Source organism: Chrysochloris asiatica, unplaced genomic scaffold (assembly GCF_000296735.1).
Source record: "Chrysochloris asiatica unplaced genomic scaffold, ChrAsi1.0 scaffold00445, whole genome shotgun sequence".
Classification (NCBI taxonomy): Eukaryota; Metazoa; Chordata; class Mammalia; order Afrosoricida; family Chrysochloridae; genus Chrysochloris; species Chrysochloris asiatica.
In genome coordinates, this window is record NW_006408963.1 from 455,748 (window position 1) to 462,909 (window position 7,162).

The following is a 7,162-nucleotide window of genomic DNA, read 5'->3' on the forward strand; positions in this document are numbered from 1 at the left end:
AGCAAATGGAGGTCCTAAAAGCTTTACTCCATTCACATCATAACGGTTGACTCTACTTTGAAGAAGCAGCTCTTCCTCAGTCATATTTTGAGTGTCTATCTCCCAACCTAAGGGTCTCATTTTCTGGCACCATATCTGACAATAGTCTGGTGCTCTCCATCATGTTTCAGTATTCAATATTCTGGTGCTGTCAGTGATCCACTGCTATTCATTGGGGTTTCGGTGACTAAATATTTGGAAGTAGTCCATCTCTCCTTCTTCCTAATCTGTCTTAGTCTAAAAGTTCAGCTGAAACCTGTCCACCATGGGTGAGCCTGCTGGTTTTTTAAATACTGGTGGCAGAGCTTCCAGAATCACAGCAACACACATGCCACCACAATACAACAAATTGACAGACAAGCTGTGGTCATTGGAATCTTTGGTAGGTCCTTATTGTTGAATCACAGCACAGACCCTTGGTATTTTGGAGCAAAGTCGTCCTCCCATCCTTTGTAGATAACTACTCCCCTTTTGAGAAACAGCTTTTGGCTTGTTACTGGACCTGAGTAAAGACTGAAAGCCTAGCTATGGGCCACCAATTCACCCTGCGACCAGAGCAACCCATTATGAACTGGGTGTTGTCTAACTCAGAGTCATAAGGTTGGATGTACGCAACAGCACTCCATCATAAAAATGGAAGTGGTATATACGAGACTGGGCTTGAGCAGGGCCTGAAGGCACAAGTAACTTGCATGAGGAAGTGGCCCAGATACCCGTGGTCTCCACTCCTGTCACATGACCTTCTCTCTTCCAGTCTATACGTATGACCTCATGGGAAGTTCCTTATGACCAGTTGACCGAGGAAGAGAAACTCACACTCGGTTTACAGATGGTTCTGCACGATATGCAGCCCTACAGCCCCTTTCTGGGACTCACCTGAAGGACAGTGCTGAAGGGAAATCCTCCCAATAAGCAGAACTTCGAGCAGTGCGCCTGGCTGTTCATTTTGGTTGGAAAGAGAAATGGCCAGGTGTGTGACTGTATGATCATGGGCTGTGGCCAATGGTTTGACTGTATGGTCAGGGACTTGGAAGAAACTTGATTGGAAAAGTTGTGGCAAGGAGGTGTGGGGAAAAAGTATGTGGATAGATTTTTCTGAAATGGGCCAAAAAGGAAAGATAGCTATGTCTCATGTGAATGTGCACCAAATATTGACCTCAGCAAAGGATTCAAAGAACCAAGTGGACAGGATGACATGTTCTGTGGAAACTAATTGTGCTCTCTCTCCAGCCATTCGTGTCATTACCCGTTGGGTTCATTAACAAAGTGGTCATGGTGGCAGAGATTGAGGTCATGCACGGGCCCAGCAGCATGGACTTCTACTCACCAAAGCTGACTTGGCTACAGCCACAGCGGAGTGCCCAATCTGTCAGGAGCAGAAACCAACACTGAATCCCAGATGTGGCACCATTCCTCAGGGAGATCAGACAGCAATCTGGTGGCAGATTGATTACATCAGACCATTTCCATCATGGAAAGGGTAGCATTTCATTCTTACTGGAAAAGGCACTTACTCTGGATATGAATTTGTCTTCCCTGTATACAATGCTTCTGCCCAAACTACCATCTGTGGCCTTACAGAGTGTCTTTTGTACCATCATCGTTGTTGGTGTTGTTATGTGGAGTCGGTTCCAACCCATAGCGACCCTGTACAGGGTTTCCGAGGCTGTAAATCTTTACGGGAGCAGAAAGCCTGATCTTTCTCCCGCAGAACAGTTGGTAGTTTCGACCTGCTGACTGTGAGGTTCGCAGCCCGTATCCCATACAATATCACATTGCATCAAAGAACCCACTTCACAGTAAATGAAGTGCAGCAATGGGCCCATGCTCATGGAATCCATTGGTCTTACCACTTTTGTTGTTAAGTGCTTTCCAGTAGTTATCGACTCATAGCAACCCTGTAGAGGGTTTCCGAGGAGCAGCTGGTGAGTTTGAAGCACTGACCTGTCCTTGAAATCGACCTTGAGCTCGACTGCTGATTCTATGGCACCACACCAGGACTCCAAGTTCCTCATCCATCTGAAGCAGCTGGCTTGATTGAATGGCCTTCTAAAGACACAATTGTGGTGGCAATACCTTGCAGGGTTGGGGTAAAATTCTCCAGGAGGCTGTATATGCTCAAAACCAGCATCTAATATAAGGTGCTCTTTCTCCAATTGCCAGAATCCATGGATCCAGGAATCCAAGGGGTGGGAATGGGAGTGGCACCACTATTATTTCTAGTGGCCCACTTGAAAATTTTTTGGTTTCCTGTCCCTGAAAACCTATGTTCTTTGGGTCTTTACATTTTAATTCCAAAGGGAGGAATATCCCCACCTGAAGATATAGCACTGAATCCACTGAACTGGAAGTTAAGAATGGCCTCTTGCCGTTTTGCACTCCTCGTACTTCTGGATCAACCAGCAAAGAATGGAGTTACTGCACTAAGTGGTGTGAGTGATCCTGATTACCAAAGAGAAATTAGCTTGACATTACATAAGGGAGGTAAAGAAGAATATGCGTGCAATGCTGGAGGTTCCTTATGACGTGTTTTAGTACTGCTGTACCCGGAGATTACAGTCGATGGTAAACTACAACAACACAATTCTAACATGACTACTAATCGCCTAGACCCTTCACGAACGAAGGTTTGGATCATACCACTGGGCAACGATCCATGGCCAGCTGAGGTGCTTGCCAAAGGCAAAGAGAATATGGAATGGGTATTTGAAGAAGGTAGTTTTATATATCAGCTACGGTCATGTGACCAGTTGAAGAAAGGAGGGTTGTAATTGTTATGTATATTTTTGTTATTGTTGTTTTCTTTTGTATGTGTGCATCAAATATTTTTGCTTTGTTGATTTTTGAAATAGAAAATGTAAATGGTACCAGTGCGTTTTCGACTGTACGTGTTTTAGTTAATATCATGTTAGGTGCAAGTATGACTTACAATTGTCTTTATTTAGAGATTACGCATATGGCTTATCGGTGCCAAGTTGACAAGGGGTGGATTGTGATAGTTAAGGTTTCGTGTCAACTTGGCTGGGCTAGAATTCCCAGTGGTTTTGCAGCTGAGATGTGGCTATCCTCATGGTGAAATCTAATATTTGCAGAAAGAGTGAAATTGATGGTGATTGGTTATGAGAAACTAATCAACTGAAAGCATGTTTCCTTGGGAGTGTGGCCTGTTCCCAATGTAATGGACACACATGAAAAGTTTGGTGCCTTTTTCACTGGATCTGGATCTAACCTCTGGGTTGTTCTCCAACCTCTAGTTCTTTGACCCTGAGCCAGTGGTCTGATCTATTGTTGGTCTACTCATCTGCCTGCTGGGCCTGCCTGCTGACCTTGGCTCATCTGACCTGGACTTGGGACTCTCTTGCCTCTACAATTGTGAGCCATTTCCTTGATACAAACTTCCCTTTATATAGGTACATACATAAATTTCACTCATTTTGCTGAAGAGAACTCAGCCTATAACAGAAGCTTTCCTCTTTTTTGCTGACCGTCCATTTCACCAAGCATGAAATGGAATACCAGTCAATGACAAAACGGAACAAACTACAAACTGCACAAAGAAATGGATGAAGCTTGAATACATATGCTAACTGAAAGATGCCAGCCTGGACAAGGTACACAGTGTAAGATTCTATTTATATGAACATTCTGGAATGGGTAAGACTACAGCGATGTTAAACATCTCAGTGGTGGTGAGGAATTTGAGAGGGAGAACGTCTTTGATTAGAGGGTTCATGTGATGGTGGATACCTGACATTATGCATATGCCAAAACCCATAAATTTTACAGTAGCAAGAGTGACTTTTAATGCTTGCAAATTCAAAATGACCATTTAGGAAATCAAGGGGTCCCAGTAAACAATGCAGATTGTGACCAAAAAATCCAGCTATATTATAAATATATGAAACAACCTCATTGGAAGGGGGTAGGGAGTAAAGTGGCAACCTAGATCAATTTGGACATGGGTGCAGTCTGTAAGTCTGAAGCACACCAGCACTGTGCTTTGGTTAACAAAGTCGTTTCCCATGAGAGTTGTTGTTGTTAAATACCATCTAGTCAATTCTGACTCATAGTGAGGGTTTCTGGGGCTTTTAAATCTTAGCAGGAGCAGATAGCCTCACCTTTCTCCCCTGGAGTGACTGGTGGGCTCAAACCACCAACTTTATGGTTAGCCATCCAGTGATTATCGTATGGAGCCATCATGCTCCCACAAGGGTTGTTGTTGTTGTTGTTGTTAAGTGCCGTCGAGTCGGTTCTGACCCATAGCGACCCTGTACAGGGTTTCCGAGGATGTAAATCTTTACGGGAGTAGAAAGCCTCATCTTTCTCCCGTGGAGCATCTGGTAGTTTCGAACCACTGACCTTAAGGTTCGCAGCCCGACTCGTAACCACTACGCTACCAGGGTACAGGTTAACAATTCTAAAACTGCCACACATCTATAATGGAGTTGAACAATTAAATTGTATCAGGTGGTGGGAGCCAGGTTTCTTATTGTTGGAGTGGGAGGTTACCAACAAGCAAAGGAAGGAGACTAGAAAGATCCCTGTGTTCATGCAACAGAGTTGGAGACATTAGTGTGAACTCATGTTTAGCTTACTACATATACAGATGCACGGACATAGAAATATTTATAGTTAGTATATACACACGATTTGTTGTTACTGCTTTCTGCCATAAAGTCAGTTCTGACTCATGTTACTGTTAGGAGCCATCAAGTTGGTTCCCCCTCATTAACGATCCTATGAACAACAGAATGAAACACGGCCAGGTCTTGTGCCATGGTCACAATTGTTACGCTTGTGCCCATTGCTACCGCCACTGTGCCAATACACATCACTGGGGAGTCTTCCTCTTGCTAAATGTCCTTCTCCAGAGACGGACCCCTCCTGATAACGTGTCCAAAATGACAGATGAAGTCTGGCCATCCTGGCTTTTAAGGAGCATTCTGACTGTACTTCTTCCTACACAGATTTGTTTGCCCATGGAACTTTTATTTCTTTCTTTAATTTGCACAGCAGGTCTGCTTAATGTGATTCGTCATCTGATTTCTTGGCTACTGCTTCCATGAGCATTGATTGTGGAAAAGAAGATGGAAGGAATGCACAGAGTCACTGTACCAAAAATAAATGGTTGCTGTTCAACCATTTCAAGAGGTAGCATATGATCAAGAGCCAATGTTACTGAAGAAAGAAGTCCAAGATGCACTGAAGGTATTGGCAAAGAACAAGGTTCTGGGAATTCATGGGATATAAATTGAAATCTTTCAGCACTGAAGACACTCAGTCATCTATGCCAAGAAATTTGGAAGACAGCTACCTGACCAACTCATTGGAAGAGACCCATTCCAATGGAAGGCAGATATCATTTAACAATATCATTAATATCACATGCAAGTAAAATTATGCTGAAGATAGTTTAAAAATGTCCCCAACAGTACATTGACAGGGAATTGCCAGAGGTTCACTCCAGATTCAGATGAGAACATGGGATGAGGGATATCATTGCTGGTATCAGATGGATCTTGGCTGAAAGGAGAGAAAACCAGAAAGCTGTTTACCTGTGCTTTATTGACTACACAAAAGCTTTCAAATGTGTGGATCATGACAAGCTATGGACAACATTGCAGACCATGAGTATTCCGGAACACTAATTGCGCTCATGAGGAACATGTATACAAAGAAGCAGTCATTGAACAGAATAAAGGAACACTGAATGGCTTAAAATCAGGAAAGGTGTGTGCCAGGATTGTATTCTTTCACCATATTTATTCAATCCAGGATAATCCAAGAACCTGGATTACATCAAAAACAGCATGGCATCAGGATTGGAAGAAGACTCATTAATAATCTGTGATATGCAGATGATAAAACCTTGTTTACTGAAAGCTAAGAGGATTTAAATACTTACTGATGAAGATCAAAGATCACCCTTCAGTATGGGTTGCATCTCATTATAAAGAAAACAAAAATCCTCTCTAGTGGACCAATAAATAACCTCATGATAAATGGAGAAAAGATTGAAGTAGTCAAAGATTTCGTTTTGCTTGGATCCACCATCAAACATGGATCCACCACCAAACTCATGGAAACAGCAGTCAAGAAAGTAAATGACGTATTGTACTAGGCAAATCTTCTGCACAAGATTGCTTTAAAATATTTAAAAGCAAAGATGTCAGTTTGAGGACTAAGGTGGGCCTGATCCAAGTCATGAGATTTCCAATAGCCACATATGCATGTGAAAGTTGGACAAAGTTGTGAATAAGGAAGACTGTAGAAGAATGGATGCATTTGTGTTATGATGTTGGAGGTCGGAGAAAGATGGCAGACTAGGCAAAAATGCTGTGCAGTTTCTCTGCAGCAAGTATATGGAAAACAAGACTAGACAGATACAGAAGATGAGCCTGGAACTCTGAGCTCTAGAGGAAGGGATAGAAAAGTGGATCTAGTGTTTACTGGGAGAAAAAAGTTGAGCAGACACAGCAAGAGAGGAGATGACTGATGAGCAGCAGCAGCCTACAGAACCTGCTACAAACATCTTGAGCGTTTGTGAATGGCTTTAGAGATGAGAAAACATATTCCCATTACAGAAACATATCTGTGGCCCCCAGAGACAAAGGTGTGATTTTATTTTATTCCTTTTTTTTTTTTTTTCCAACCAGTGTGCCACCCCAGGGAATCTCCCACTTTCCAGGTGGTTGGAGCCACTCTGAGGTCGTGAGCTTCATGGATGGCAGGTTTGGATCCAAATCTGCAAAATTGACCCTGGCCAGCCCTGTACTGGCTCTCATTAGAAAAGGGGTTGAATGAACTCGTGGGGTAGAAGAAAAAAGGGAGGGATAGAAGAAAAGGAGGTGGGCAATCTATGTGAGCCTGCTGGTCGCAGAGTGACCATTTTGCACTTTCTCATGTGGCTGTGGAGGTAAGAGGCCAGGAAGTGGTACAGCACATTGATTATTGGAAGAGAGGAAGTCACTGACTTTCATCTTTTGCTGTGTGGGCTGCTTTTTTGTTGTCGTTGTTGTTGTTTGTTTTCCTTCTTTTTACATCACATGACAGGAAACAACTGCAGCCATACAGCCAAGCCAAAGCCTTACCCTCTACAACCCCAATTGGGCAAGAGCCAATA